Source organism: Pteropus alecto, unplaced genomic scaffold (genome assembly GCF_000325575.1).
Source record: "Pteropus alecto unplaced genomic scaffold, ASM32557v1 scaffold270, whole genome shotgun sequence".
In the NCBI taxonomy this organism is placed as follows: Eukaryota; Metazoa; Chordata; class Mammalia; order Chiroptera; family Pteropodidae; genus Pteropus; species Pteropus alecto.
In genome coordinates, this window is record NW_006430735.1 from 7285315 (window position 1) to 7301894 (window position 16580).

The 16580-nt window shown below is 35.7% G+C and overlaps 1 protein-coding gene across 18 annotated transcripts in view; it reads right to left on the minus strand.

Moving 5' to 3' along the window:
* ZBTB20 (zinc finger and BTB domain containing 20) overlaps positions 1 to 16580 on the minus strand; it is a 396848-nt gene that overhangs the window by 236447 nt on the left and 143821 nt on the right. The gene's annotated exons all lie outside the window — the stretch shown is intronic.

Genomic DNA, 16580 nt, shown 5'->3' on the forward strand with positions numbered 1-16580 from the left:
TTTTTTCAGCAGTTGTATCCACAATTCCAAGTCTGTAGTAAATCAATTATTATAGGAGATGATGGTAACAGTATCGTGGTTACATCTGTGACCATATGGAACCAAAGGTAACACAGTAGGATTCCTGAGAATTCTCTACTAAAATACTGGTGGCACTTCTATTGCTTCTACTTTGGCCAAATCCTGGTAGAGTTCAACAGTTTTTGTTTCTGAATAACAATGGCTTTTAAAAAGAGAGAGAAGAAACTCCTGAAAAATGTGTCACCTAGAGAAAACATTCCTTCCTTTCTCTCTGACACATGTAGATCATTCCAGAAAGATGTGTCTAGCCTGTTTAAGTTAAAGAGCTTCATAGATGACAAACCCATAACTTCTCTTCAGTGTTTAGAAGCCACACTCTCATGAGCCTACCTCACTATCAAACCTAAAGATTTTCTATTGCTGTATAAGCGTATATCATCACGATGGGTCCTCAGTGAAGAAAAGAGAGAAAGTCTGATGTTTTTACTTCCCATAACTTAAAAACTGGTATTAACTCATCATCTCAACCTTCTTTTTCATAAGATAAAAAAAATTCAATGTCTTTAACTTTTTCTTAAAGAATTTTTTTCTCAAAATATTAAATTTAAATTTTATTGGGAGGGGTTTTATAATTCTTTCTCTCCAAGATGTTCATATCCAATTTTAGCTGAATTTAGAACAAGTATGATTAAGTGTCTGATCTATGCTCAGAGGATATAGTAGAAATGTCTATATTCTGCATACTTCTTATATATTTTACTATTACAACTACATTTGAATTTTAGTTTTACATTTCACACTTCTGATTAACTTTCTATGCTCTACTTCTAGATATTACTTTGCCCACAGAACTAGTCATTCTTTATTTTCAGTCCATCAATGGCATTTACCAAACTATACCGTATCATGGGATATCTGAGAATTGCAAGAAGATTTGAAAGAAACAAAGTTATATACCTTTCCTAGCATATAACAATTTATGGAGAAAGAAGACAATCTTACATAAAGGAAGCAATGAGGATATGCATACCCAGTATGTGGTATTAGTTTAGCAGCTACTAACACATGCAAGTTAATATAGCTATATGAAATTTTATATGTAAGTGATGAAGGAATCACGGGATGAATTGCCACTTGTGAGATTGGCTCTCCCTCCTTTAAGAATGCGAACAATGTTCTATATTTATTTTATGTTTTACTGAGTGTTCATTTCAAATGCCTGTCTTCCCTCTGAAGTGGTGGTTATACCTATGTCTCAAATTGTTGCTATTTGGACACTGTGCATAAACACACCATACTCTGAAAACATGCATACCCTATCCTCACCATCTAAAATCATGATTTACAATTGTTTACAATCTCCGATGTCCTGCTGTTAATATGATTTGCATCACTCTTCCTTGGCTACTCTTTATTAAAATATAATTTTCAACTAAAATCGATTTTGTTTTCAGATTTTGAAATGCTACTACCAATCATTTAGAATACACTAGGTTTGTTAATATTAGAAAACGTGTTTAATCAAGGTGATCAAAAACCAGATTTCACGATGAACTCCAATGGCATACCATTTCTACATTTCTCTGTTTGACTCAGATACCCTAATAATCATTTCCTAGGAATTCTGAAGTGCTTAACACCAAATAAATTGGTTAAGATTCTCTGGGTTTTTTATTTTGGGGTCTTTTGAGACAAAATTAAAATCTCTGCTAGTTAAGTGGAGTTAGATCATACCTCTAGCTTTTCCTCAGTTTGCCAGAGCTCTCACTGGGCCAAGAAAGAAAACAATATATTGCATGGCATTGTGTTGGTCATCAGCTAGTGTCTGGTATCATTAAAGGATTGCCAAATCAATTTTACTGCGGTTTTCCTGGGATATTTCATTGCATAGAGGTTAGATTTTCAAGTCTAAAACTTGCAGACAGAAGTATTAAAATGGTTATATATAGGTACAGTTTCCCAAGTACTGAGTTTCATTTTGGCAGAGAATTATATAGTCTATATACATATACTATATACATATATACATATCTATATATTTATATAGATATATACACATATATCTATATACATATAGTATATGTATAATATACTATAATATAGTATAGGTATATAGATATATACGTATATATCTATATAAATGAATTAGAACATTAATGTCTAACATTAAACATCCACTTCTAATATCTAGAAGTGGATGATGATATTTTCTCATATATATGTGAAAATATCATCATCCACAATCAGAAAGTTGAGCCAGAGCACAAACAAATGCAGGCTTCCTGGGTGATTGACCATAAAGCACCATTTATGTGTTTGAATTTCTATACTGACTTTATTTTAAAATTGCATTAAATATAACAATGTTGTTCATAAACAGCTCATTTGAAATTTATAATCTCCCTCTGAAATATATTAATTAGTCCAATCTATTCTTTTGACCAATCTAGTCTCTATTTTTGACCAGTCTATTGTCATGGTAGAACTTTTTTCTATAAAAATCTATATTATATATTTTCTACCAGCATAATCTATCCTTATACCTACCCAATCTTTTCTACTCCTAGCATACAATTCCAAGAGATTCACATACAGTAACTCAACATTCATGACTTCTGGACACCTAAGTCCCTGGATCCATGACTGCTAGTTAAGCAGACAGCTTCCAGGCCACTATTACGTGAGTAGGACTGAAATGAATATGCCTAATAATTACTGGGGGGAAAAGGACTTTGATTATGGAGAAGCATATAGTTATTTCGAAAGCCCAGTTCTTCAAAAAAGAAGGCAATGCTTCTCATTTGGTGTATGTACATCAGAAATTCATTGCTAACCTTTTTATTTTTAAGTAGATCCTGAAGTAAGTACTAAAAAGCACTCCTTTAACACCTCTTACTTGGGGTCTTTTTGAGTTAAAAGTTGGCAAGTGAACTTTGTAGGAAAGCAGAGGTAGTGATCATTATAAAATCATTCAGTCCATGAACTAAAAACAAGAATAACAATTTATTGGCCAAAAATAGAGGGGACAGATTTCTGAATAAAGGCACGCCTGTGACTGGGACATAAGACGGAACTGGAACTAGATAGACCATTTACCTCTTGTGTCTTTTGCAGTGGGGGTTGAGGATCTCTGTTTGAGTGGTGTCTATCACTAAGGCATCACAGAGGCACAAGAAAGTTCATCTCCATAATAATAGTAGATTCTACTTTATGTTAAGATAGACCTTTTAAACAACCCCTTCCAATGTTCTATTGATTATTAGCCTTACAGTTAAGCAGTTATTTCTTTTTTGGCAGGGGTAGCCAAGCCCGAAGAGTTAATATATGTGCCTTCTCTGCTGAGGTGGGATCAGACATACTCCCTCTGCACTTTCATCCTGCTGTTCTCATTTTTCTCATTTCACTCTGTGATCAGTAGACAAAATATACACTAGAGAAGAAAGAGCTGAAGAAGGATTACTAAGGAAGAAGTACCCAAATCCTGCCTGCTTTAGGCAAGAGAACATTTTAGTATTAATGGTTAAATTGCAACCTATCAAAGTTTAAATGCAATTCCGAAGCGTGTCTAAAGTGATCCAAAAGAAAACAAAATTTCTTCTGTCTTCAGCTATAAATTCTGCAGGCTGATTCTATGTTCTCATCTCATTCCTGTTTCTTCCTCTGCCCCAGAAAGGATTAATGGCTAACATTAAACAAACAGTATACAATAAAAACAGATATTATAATGTATACTCATAAAATTCGAATCCAGAGCCAGAGGAGGGTAAGTTCTTAGCCCAGCAGATGAGTCTTAATGGCAGTAATAGAGACGCATTCCTAATCCGTCTGGAGAAGGTGTTGAAAATGTGCTCTATTATATCTTGAGATGAAGTTTTGGTGGTGTAAAAATCTTGTGGTTAATGTGGCATATTGTTGTTGGTTTTTTTTTCTCCTCTCTCGGACCACAAAAACAGATCTAAGTATAGACAGGCGGGACAGCACGTTTATTTCTTTGTTAGAAGCTGTACATGTTACTATATTCTATTGTAAATGAATTAGAAAAATACCAAATCTCTTGATGCAGGCCATATACAAATCCATGTAGACCCTCGCTTTCCTTATTGCTATTCTCTCAATCCCTGTACCCATTTTTCTTTTTTGAATTTGAGGCATGCCCTAATATTGCCAGATGATTTCTGGTGGTTGGAGCTCTTGTGACATTTCTTTTGTCCATCCATGCTGTCTAGTTCAATACAAACTCCCAAAGGCCTTTCTCTTACTAAAGATGATGAGTGATTGAACTCATAAAATGACTTCTGTATTATGACATAAAATCTGGAGGCAGCAATTATAGCTGCTCAAATAAACTTCTAGCCTTACAAATGACTCATAATTATGAAGCAAATAAATATGTGTATTTCCCTTTCTGAAGTATAACTAAAGGCTCTAGAGGTCCTGAGTTTGTCTTCAGTGTTTGTACTGAAACTGCATAAATGCTGTTCGTTAGGCAGTTCTTTTTTCAGTTTCAATACCAGCCATCTAAAGATTTCTATGACGTGTAGCAGATCCTGGAAACCCACATGAAAACAAGTACTCAAATATTAGGGACTTGAATTGAAAATCCAGACTGGGAAGAATGTATCAGTGAGAAGAAACTTGGATGAATTCATTAAACCAAGGAGCTATCGCTGGTCCAATGGGTCTAAGAAAGAGGCCATTAATGATTCCATCAAAAGACATTAAGAGTTCCAGGATAGTTAACTTGGATATCTGGACACCTGGATTATTTCATCTGAGCATGACCTAGAGCTGATCAAATTCGTCCATGCTTATCCTAGGTTGGATGCAGATCTCCAAGATAAGACTAGTAAACTTTCATTTTCCTGTTCTGTTTTTTAAAGTTAAGATTCCTGATGTATTCTCATTACGAGATATGGTCAAGGTTACATATGGGTTGAGAGCACAAAGTAGTTTCAGTAACTAAAATGTTACCCTAATATTCGTTTCCCTTACAAACCTTGAAAGGCCAATATGCTATCATCTGGGGCAGTTCAGGGGAAGTTGAAGTAATAATGCTTTAATGATTCGAAACACAAATGGGCCATTACTCAGGCATAGTAGGGAGGACACTAAGAAATATTTGAAAAGGTAAATAGTTTCTGTTTCAGAGAATAACCTTGTCTCTTCAAACCATTAATATTTCTTTTTTTTTAATACAGCTAAATCTCGCTCATACTAGGCTCATACATAAACTAGCAAAACTTTACCTAGAATGTTCCAACATACATATTTTTTCCCATTAAATAGCAACAACAATTTTGGTCCGAGCATCATAACCTAAGCAAAAAGAAACACTTAGAATATATTAGAAAATATAGTCCCTACATATGTAGCTATATATTATAAAACCCACTAAACCAAGATTGTACAGTGATGCTGTTTTCTTCAGTTTCATAAGAGTATTTTTTGGAGATTCCTACTTTTATATAGAGGGGGAAAACGACATCATATAAATTAAGCAGATGAATAGAGAGGTGCAGAGGGCAAGTGCAAGATGCCCATATACTGTCTACAAAGTGTTGCCAGTTGTGAAAGGATCCGACATGCTAATATGCTTTCGTTCAGATTCGTTTCTGAGACACTAAGAGCGTGATGGCTGGCAGACAGTGCATTTAAGTGCGGTTACCGAGGCCCCCAAATATTGACAGAGTGCCAGATTCCAAGACACTATTGACGTACATAGTCGGCCACGGCTCCAGACACCTCTCAGACAGAGTCTTTAAATGTCACAGATAAATGAATTTTCATGAAATGGGGAGAGTGAAACGAAGAGCAAGAAGAGAGAAAGAACACAGAATGAAAGGCAAGATAAGAAAAAAAGGAAAGAAGAAAATCACTTCCATATCACTGACATGAAAGCATGTGGCATCTCATCCTTCAAGCGCCTTATAAAGGATGTGAGATCAAGCCTTCTGAATGTATTCCGTTACCAAAGCATTCAAACACCTTTAATAATTTCATTGTGTATTTAAAAAGTTAAGGGAGATACATGCTGTAGAATAGCTTCAACGAACTATTTCTGAACAAAACATGGTTCAAGTATAAATATAATAAAGCACGGGAACCACAGGTGCAAGTAAACACGAGAAAGGCTCCTAAGCAGCTCTCCATGTACATCAGAGCTTTAAAACTCAAGGTGCCATGAAATCCACTTTTCATCAAGGCACACATGTGTCTTCTGACAGTTTTCTTTCTGGAGTCCCACTGAAAGCAGTGACACCTAGTGGGTTTATAACAAGATATTGAGAAGTGCCTTCCTCCTTCACCTCTCTCTCCCTGCCTTTCTACAGAAAACACCTGCCAGGGAAATATATGAAGTAAAAACATTACTTGACACATGATAACAGAAATGAGCCATGTTTATAACTAGAACAACCAAGTGTTCCTTAGAAATCGTGTGTAACTCAATATATTTTTAATGTAAATGAAGCTTTTTCACATTGAAAATCTTTCATCTGCTGAGGGCACCTTCTCTTGACCTTGATGCACTGTGTCATTAAAAGCAAGCAGATTTTCAAGGTTAGAATATGGCTTGCTTGTGCATTTCCTTTTTTGTATTAGAGTTGTGCAATTCCACATTTCACATAGGGCAATCATGCCAATGCCCACAAACAAAATTCTTCCTCCTATTCGAAAGCACATGGGGGAAAAAAAAATTAACCTGCAGCAAAATAGTTTGAAAAGCCTCAATTGCCTTTTTACTAGCATCACAATAAGTCTTGGTATAAATTTTTTTTTTCTGCATCTGGTTCTCTCTGTCTTGGGTATCTAGGACGTTAGCAGGTACTTGGAGAATAAAGTTCCAAAGCTCAGATATTCAAAAGGGATTTTGTTTTTGCACTAACTTTTCAATGATTTCTTAGTACTTTTCTTTTTTATATTAGGTGATGAAATGGAAGGATTTAGACTTCCTGCCATGGAAAAAAATAATTATTTTCTCTGTTTTTAAAGGCTTTTATTTTGAGGACAAAATCAGTTTTAACTCAAATGGAAATTGCAGTAAAATCTCAGACACTGTAATCAGTGACTGCATTAAAACTTTCAAGAAGTATGCCAACTTCCATGTGAGGCCACGATTCAACCAGATCACAAAGAGACATTATCCACTTTGCCTGTGGCCATTCTGATATTGTATACTACAAAACTGTTAAACTGTAAAATTAAAGATCAAAGCAATCATCTCTAATATGTTACACATACATACACACACACACACTTACATACATACACACACACACATACAGTGATTTTTCTCCTGTGACCATATAATAAGCAGAGAGTGTTCAGTTTACTCTAGGCTAAGGTCTAGCAAACACATTTTAAAAAGGGTTATTGCATTTCTCTGATTATAAAAGTAAGAGCAGCCACCAAATATTCAGTGACTGGTTAAACAACTGTGGTACACCCTTATAAGGAATACTGTGAAGCTGCTAAAAAAGAATAAGGTAGATTTATATGCTATAGGACAAGATATAAGACATGTGGTACAATTCCTATTGTATGAATAAAATGAGGACATATATGTATGTATACTGATATATACATAAACATTTTTGGGGGGGAGGATATACAAAACATTTGATTGGAGGGATGAAAAAAATTTACTTTTAATTATATACTTCTCTATTCTGTTTGAAATTTTCAACTGTATATTTGAAAAATAGGGCCAGTAAATATATCTGAGTGGTAAGAATTTTTTCTGCTTTATTTTTGTCTGTAGTAAAAATGTAAAAACTTAATATATGATATTTTAAAAGGAAACATCTCCAAAATAAATTATACAAAAGTAATTCATATGAGTTACAAGAAATTCGAAAGCACTAGAAAAGCATAAATAAAGTTTTTTTAAAAAAACAACTTGTATTTCTCTGACCCAACAATAACAACTGTGGAATTTTTGGTGGGTTGTGTTCAGTGTGGAAGTCTCTTCTCTACTCTTCTTTGGGAGTAAGAAAGATTCTTTTTATTTCTTTAGGTGGAGGGACCCAAAACAGCTCTATGAGCTGTTCTGTTATATACCTTCCTAGGCAACTTTTACCGCCACACTGTTTTTTGATAGCTAGGATATTGTTGGGGCCGCATAGGCTATATGTGACGTTTCTGAAGATTATAGATCTTCTTCCATTTGGTATTGCTTCCTGAAAAGCATGATCCCTGTATCACCTCATAACAGTACACGAGATCTCACGATGGAGCAGAAGTGGCCTCATTATGCCCCACAATTATTATAGTGTTCGCATTGAAATAGTTTCTGGAGGACTCAGAAATGCTCTGTTCTTCTAAACTTACAGGGATCTTCCTTGCAAGATACTTAGCCCTCAAGCATCTTCAAAGGCTAAGTAAGTTGAAGGAAGAACTTGGTGTTTTATCTCTCAGGCCATCGACCTAATGATTACGCCTTTTAATACTTTACTTGTTGAGGATCATTTTCTGAAGAAAGCTAATAACCCTCTCTTCCATGTAAACACCTGGTATTAATATTCATCTTTTAAGTATCTTATCTTCCTTTCAACAAATTTAAGAAGTTTCCCACCTCTGTTGCTGCTGTTATTGAAAATAAGATAATAATGATAATCATTATTTTTATTGTGGCTAACTTCTATTGATTATTTTCTAGGGGTTCGGTAGTTTACTTACACTTTTACATTTAATTCTCAAAATACCTCTGTTACCATTGTTGTTATTATCATTCCTGTTTTATATAGATTAGAAACCCCAGACTCGGAAATGTAGAAAAACTTGCCAAATGTCACAAATCTAGTAAGAGGCGAGCGGAGACTCAAAATGTCAAGCTAATTCCAAACCTTCCAGGTAGATCTTCATGAATCCTTACTCAGAGGTACAAGCCATTCCCAGAGCCTTGTGCTTTCTTAACTTTCTACTACTCGTGTGTGTGTGTGTGTGTGTGTGTGTGCGTGCGCGCGCGCGCGCGAAAGAGAGAGAGAGAGAGAGAGAGAGAGAGAGAGAGAGAGAGAGAGAGAGAGAATGAATTAGTTTCTGTGCCAGGATCAAAAGAGTGTGAGAGTGGGGGATGAAGAGAGAGGGAGACAGAGACAGACAGACAGAGACAGACAGACACAGGGGAGAACTCCAAATAAAATTTCTCTAGGACTCCATTTTCCTCACCTCTAAAATGAATAGCACCTATCTCAGAGGTTTATTGTAAGGACCAGAGGAGCTAATATACATGAAAGCACTTAGTACACCTAAAATAAAACATTATCATTATTGCTTTACAAGTTTACCTCCTTTGCATAATGGATGTGTTCTGGAGAAGGTGATTATGAAAATGTATAGGCTTAACTTCTATTATCAAATCACAGAGCAATTACATTATAAAATCATAGAAAAAAAGATCCTTAACAGATTGAAATGAAGACTTGATGTAAAGCAGGGGTTCAGGTGGAGGTTGGGTCTATGAGTACTATACCAGGAACAGTCTGTGTGCTGGCAGCATTGTCTAGATCCTCTTATCTCCCTCTCCTCAGCCTCCTTGGTTTGGTAATTCCTGAAACCACTCCAGCAGTTTCCAGAGATGAGTCCCTTCTTTTTATTTTGTCCAATAATATTTGTATGCAATAACAATACTTCAGCGATAGCCCTATCTCATACACGACACAGAATAGTTATAAAATTCCTTTCACTTGAGCTGTCCAATTAGGTAAATTAATTAGTGCCCTACTTCTCTGTATGTTTGGTTATAAGTTTCAGTCATACATATCAATAATACTTGTGTTAGCCTCATCATATTCATTACATTGAAAAGCTTCCGGGACAGAAACCATGTCTTCTACTTTCTCGGAAACCCCACCTTACTAGTGAGTCCTATAAATAAAATAAAACTTTAAATAGTACTGACTTCATCTTCAACTCATACCTAAACCTGACTCTGGGATTGAAGTGCTATTTTCTCTCCCTAGTCTCATCAGATATGAGTGTGTCATGTTACTGAGGCCAAGCTATATGCTCCGACGATGTACTCCTTTCTACCAACCAGCTGCATCTTGGTACTTGCCTTTTTTTTTGAGGTATCAGGACTTATTCTTAAATTAATGCCCTATTTTTTTTCTCAGGACATCCTTTACTTGTGGAAAATATTCAGAAAGAATGGAATTTTAGAAATAAACCATGTGCTGCTCAGAACCTTGGGGAGAGCAGTGATGTTTGAGAACTTCAGAGTCAACTAATCAGGGGCACAAAAGCCTCATCGAATGTCGTAGCCCTCTTATCTTTAGAGTTCAGGTAAATGTTACCAATCTAGTAAAAGGCAAGCGAAGACTCAAAATGATCCAATCTCAGCATGCCAACAGGTGTCAAGTGAGAGAGGTCAGCATAGTCTATACCCTTATGAGGTAGCTTGGACACTTCAACTAGAAGGATTCTTCATACATTCTAAAAAGAGACCTTGCTCCAGATTATTTCACCCATAATAGCTGCCTGGGAAGCCGCCTTACAGCCTTCCCAGTTCTGGACCACTTCAAACAAGGTATGCTTATATCTTATTTCATATTTTGTCATAAGCAGACTACAGATCTTCATAGCTAATGAGTCTTACTCCAGTAGATTATCATGCTTCAACTATTGAGGTTAATCATATCCCATGACTTAAACAAGAATCTCACCAGCTCTTAATCACATAGGCATTTGTCCTTCATTCTCAACGACAAATTCTGTAGAGCTGCCCATAGGCTGATGGTGAGTCTAGCTCAGATGACAAAGGTGAGTATCCTGAACACACGTGGGATATCTGATAATAAGTTTGACATACACTGTCATTTGGCCTTGAATAGAGCCAATATGTTCATAAATGATTACATATGTCTAGTTTTAGTTCTCCCTATAATACAGAAAGTCATTTCAGTGTATTTGGAACTCTCAGCTATCCTTACATATCCTTGAAGGTTCATTGCTAAATGTATAGGATTAATGGATTCTAGTCATCATAGAAACATACCTTTCTCAGCATATTCTATCTCCCTCCCTCTTTATTGCTCTCTATTGCACTTACTGATTTCTGATATGCTTGATATTTTATGAGTGTGTCTGCTTATTTTCTGCCCTTCCCTTCCAGATGTTAGCTCTTTGAAGACAAAGGGTTTTTCGTATGTATCTGTTTTGTTCACTGTTATACCCCTAGCACCTAGAACAGATGCCTGTTGAAAGATCACTTTTGAAAATGCAGGCAAAATATTGAAGAGGGAAAGCAAATGTGAACTAGAGTAGAGGGAAAAAACTTTCTACATAAAGTCTCCCTCCAAAAATTCATATAGCATATAATTCAAATATATCATCAGCTAATAACTTCATGAACTAATTTTCTATAGAACTCAAAGCACTTATTTTTAAAAATGTAATCTATTTGCTTTCTTAGTGTTACTGAAATAGTGATCTCATTCATTCCATCTTATATAGATATAAATCATGGCAAAGAGAAATGCTCTATGGGTACAGCAGAAGGATTTAGGGTTTCTGACTCCAAGGGCTAGGTACTATGCACTATTTTATGTCAGTTTGTATTTCACAATTAATGAGATTTTAGTGCTGAATTGCATATGGTAGTAGATTTGAACCAAAAGTAATGCCATTAGCTTATGGCCTCTTATAGAAACAAAGAAATAAAAAGCAAAACACAAAAACAAACATCAATATAGAAAGAAGAAAGGCGAACAGCTCAAAAGGCTCATGGTTCTTCTTAATTGTAATTTTAAAATCCAGATTGTTCTTTTTCATCAGAATTGTATTGCATCCTACTGGAAGAAAGGAATGAGATTTTAGTGTACTATGCAAATAATGATAGTAGATCTGCCTCAGCTCATCAAGCTCTGGGAATATTATGGCTTCTCTTTCCTCAGATTCTCCTTTATCCTGAAAATATCTGCTGGATAAAAATCTCATTCAATGGATCATATTTTTCTATATAGAAATCTGAATTATTAAAATACTAAAAGAAAGACTGGCAAATCCTTTTATATTCTTGGCATGGGGAAGAACTTTTTACTTATGACTCAATGTCTAGAAGTCAAAATAGAAAAGATTGGTAAATCTGATTATATTAACAACAAATGTCTGTATGGAAAAAAATATATACACCATAAGCAAAGTAATTAAAAGAAAAGGATAAACTGGGGAAAATCTTTGCAATGCGTATAGATAAAAGGATTATCTGCTTGATGTATAAATAGTAAGAAATCAATAAGAAAAAGAACAGGAATCTGATAGAAAAGGTAAAGGAATTGAACAGTCACTTAATAGAAAAACACCAAAATCATTAAACATATGAAAAGATGCTTGGCATCACTTATAATCAGGAAAAGGCAAATTAAAAATACTGTGAGATATCATCTTTTACCTAGACAATCGGCAAAAATTCAAAGTCTAAGAAACCACTGTTTTGTTGAGGCTGGGAGTAAAAAGGCACTTCTATATATTGCCAGTGGGACCGCTCAGTAATACAACTCCTGGCAAAATTTCTCAAAATTTAAGATGCATGTAACCCTTTGACCAACAACTTCTGAGGATTTATCTTCCAGAAAACCTGCACATCTAAGAAATGATTTATATACGAGGTTGTTCACTGGAGCATTGTTTGAAATGACAAAATCTGTTTATAAACAAGGACTGGTAGAATAAACTATGATACATTTACGTGATGGAATATTGTGCAATTGAATAAACGATTAAAGTAGCTCTCTATATAATGATACGGAAAGATCTCCAAGATATACTACAGAATGCAAGATTGAGAACTGCATTGAGAATGCATTGAAAAGTGCAAGATTGACTACTTCAAGAATAATTTCATATAAAGGTGAAAATGAAAGTGTCATAGTAATAATAAAATGGTTCCCGAGTTCCTTATCTTTTAGATACTGGTACAGCCAACATTTGGGCAAATGTGGCCAGTATCTGGCATCCTTGGGACTCCATCACTTGGACCGTAAAATGCTTCAGGTTCTTCCCTCCCTAGTTCTGTAGTATTCTTATGATGTTATTAAACAACGGCTCCTTTCTAAGCCCAAATGGAGTTACTAGTAAAATCTAAAATGGCATTAAAATGTTGTAACTCTGAACTAGTTGGGACAAATCCTATTTAAAAGCCTATGGTGATTCCCCATATTTTCTACTTTATCCATACGTTAGGCAGAGAAGATCTGGTCATCTACTTGTTGCTATATAAGAAGAAATCACATTTCTATGAGAGTTTAAATGTATGGGATTATTAAAAATAATGAGTATAATATATTCATTTATTAGATAATATTTATCAAGATTCTAAAGTGCTCAGGTGATACATTCAGTATGCATAAGATTATTAACATGATGCAGAGTACAGCATTACGCCGATGATGTATGTTGAGTACTTGGGGATTCCTAAAGGAGAAGCTAATACAAACAGTGCATTATAATTAATAATAAATTTAATAGCAGCAGTCTAATTTTTGTAAGATAAGTAACACAATCTTTCACTGGGCAGAAATTATGGCATCAGTCCAGCAAACTGTTTCCCTAAAGGTTTCCTCATTTTTACAGGTCGAGTGCTATCCGGAACAACATAGAAAGCACAGAAAAGAGCAGGGGTGGAAGCCCCTAAATATAATTTGCCATTTCTTTTGTACCATTACTTTTTTTGGTTAATATATAACCAATGAGTCATCCATTCTGTGTAAGAATTTCTTCCTCTGGGTTCTGCTATTTATTTTAGGCAATTAGTTTAAAACATGGAAGTAGGCAGAGAGAGAGAGAGAGGATTGATTGATTGATTGATTCTCTATTAATTAAAAACTCAATACATTCTGGGTATTTACTATCATTAAAGATACAGAAATAAAAGACACAGTCTCTGCCCTCAAATATTTTAGTCTATTAGGTAGAAGGGAAAGTAAATATCCAACTAATTATAATAGGGTGATACCTGCTATAAATGAGTTAAGTATAAATAGCTGTGGGAGAACAGAGGCATGAGATGCTGACTTTCAATAAAGAGTTTATACAAGTTCAGAGGAGATGATGCCTGAGCTGAAAGTTGAAGGATGGGAGGAGCAGATCAGGCAAAGACTAGAGAGGATGGAAAGGGACACCAGGTAGAGGTAACTAACAACGGCGACAACAAAATTACAGAGTAAGGCAGAGCACAGACCATTTCAGACAGAGCTCTGGGTGACATTTTGAGAACAGCGGAAAATGAGGTTTCAGAGGTGGGTAGGGCCCACCCAGCTTGTGATGGAAGCACCACTTTAGACAAGGTGATCAGGGAAAGCTAAGATGGAAATGAAGAGAAAGGGTCAGCCACCCAAAGCTTAGGGAGAAGAGCTTTTCCTGCAGAGCACTGTACTTAGTATACAGACAAGTCTACTAGAAGGACTGTGTAAAGACCTGGGGGCACTGCTTCCTGGTTGCAGAGATGAGCAGAACTATTCCAAATACTATTCCCCTGACTATTATCTAATCTCCTTTGTTGTCTCTGGAACCATGGCTCTTTCCCATCAATGAATTCATTCAATCCCTGTAATCAGCTCTGATTAGTGTTGTTTAACATCAATCTTTTCCACTTTTTTTCAAAGAAAGATACCAATCAGTTCTGTACACCCCTGCTTGTTAAAAGCAGCACCTCTCCTGCTGACTTACCGTTCTCTCTTAATCAAAAGGGCAGGAGGAAACAGTTGGGATTCACTTTTCTTTTTTTTTCTTTCAAAGTACACAAATGTCAACTTCCTCAAGGATGTTTGGCATAGCTGAGTTCAGTCATGTAATGTACAAAGTCAGCTTGATCAAAAGGTTGCAGGCTGCCCACTGCTAAAATGGAGGGAGAAAAGGAAACCGAGGGCTTCTCTGAAGTGTGAATGAGTTCATAGGCCACTGTCACATGTGTATTTACACGGAGGACATGCTGAGCTGACAAGGGAGTTTAGGAAATGCGAACCTCTACCACGACACTTCTCATCTTTGCCTTTGAAACTGGAGTGGTGCTTTCTCACTTTTCTATTTTTACTGTTGCGCCCAGCCAAGTACTTTCCATATAGTTTTGCTGCAATCCCAAGCCTTAGCCAATTATATGTATTGAAAAAATTATTTTCAGTGACAGTCCCCACACTTTCGCTGAAAAGTTTAATTCCCCATGCCCTCATGGACTTGAAAGTGTTCGCACCTAGAAGAGGTACCAGGTAGTTCATTCATTTATTTATTCTCTTACTCTCTTAACAAATCAGTTTCTATCATGTGGCTGTCAGTATGGAAAGTCCTTGTCAACAATTTCCCTGGAAGATGCTTTTCATAGTTAGAAGTAGAAAATATACTTTCTAAAGTGTTTACCTTAGATTAAACTGTAACTCAACTTGGTTTCAGGAATAGATAAAAGTCTGTAAATAATACTTATGGACATGTCTAAACCTGAACACACATTCCCATCCAGCACAAAAATCATCATATATGGTTATGATCCCCAAATAAGGCTTGAGGAGATATTTAATATTTGAAACAATGTGGAGCTGGTATGGTACACAAAAAAACATTTTATGCAACCTTATCTGTGTTCTAATGTGAAAACGAAAGTGATAAGAAGGTATAAGGTCACATAGTTCTGACTTACAGCTAGAATTGGAACTCAAGCTCCAAATTCCTAATCTAAGCACTTTTACATTATGTGGTGACCATTTATTAGGTAGGAGTGAGGGGTGAAAAAGAGAGGAATCCAAAATCTTAAGGTCACTGATATGAAGGGACAGAGAGATATGAGATGCTAAAAAAAGAAAAAAGAAAAAAAAAAAAGAAAACCCACTGGCTCTTCTTTTACTCACTTGAAATGTCTCTGAATTCCTGAGAAGAGCATAGGAGAAATGTGTGTGTGTATGTACATATATACGTAAATACATACACACACACATACACACACATGATCACTTTTGTATGGAATAAATTAATACATTACTCTCCCTCTTTATGTTCTAAAAACAATCTCTTAGAGCAGCGTTTCACAAACTTCCCTGATCATAACATTTAACTAGTTTTCTTGTTTCAGATACAAATGCCAAGGTTGTCCCATGGGAGTTTCTGATGCTCTAGATCTGTGGTGGGACCCAGAAATGTGCATATTTCACAGATAACCCTGTTGATTCTTAGGATGAAGGGTGTATGGGAAATACTGTCCTAGAGAAACCTTTGCTACAGCATCTAAAAGTCTTCATTGCTAATGAGTTGTCTCATTTCAATGTTTCTGTGGTGCCTTTTAAGCAGGTTCAGACTCTCATACCAAACCATGATCTCATATTTTCCTTTAAAATAATTTTAGATACATTTACTGAATTTTAAAGCTTTCAGCAATAGTAGAATGCCAAATGAGGTTCTTAACTAGCTCCCTCGCAAAGAAGCACCAACTTACACCTCCCAAGTACGAATCCATAATTTATTAAAAACAAAAGAAAAAAGAAAAAAGCCTGTGCTTAAATAACATACTTTAATTGAATACAGGCTTCCTTCCTTCCTTCCTTCCTTCCTTCCTTCCTTCCTTCCTTCCTTCCTTCCTT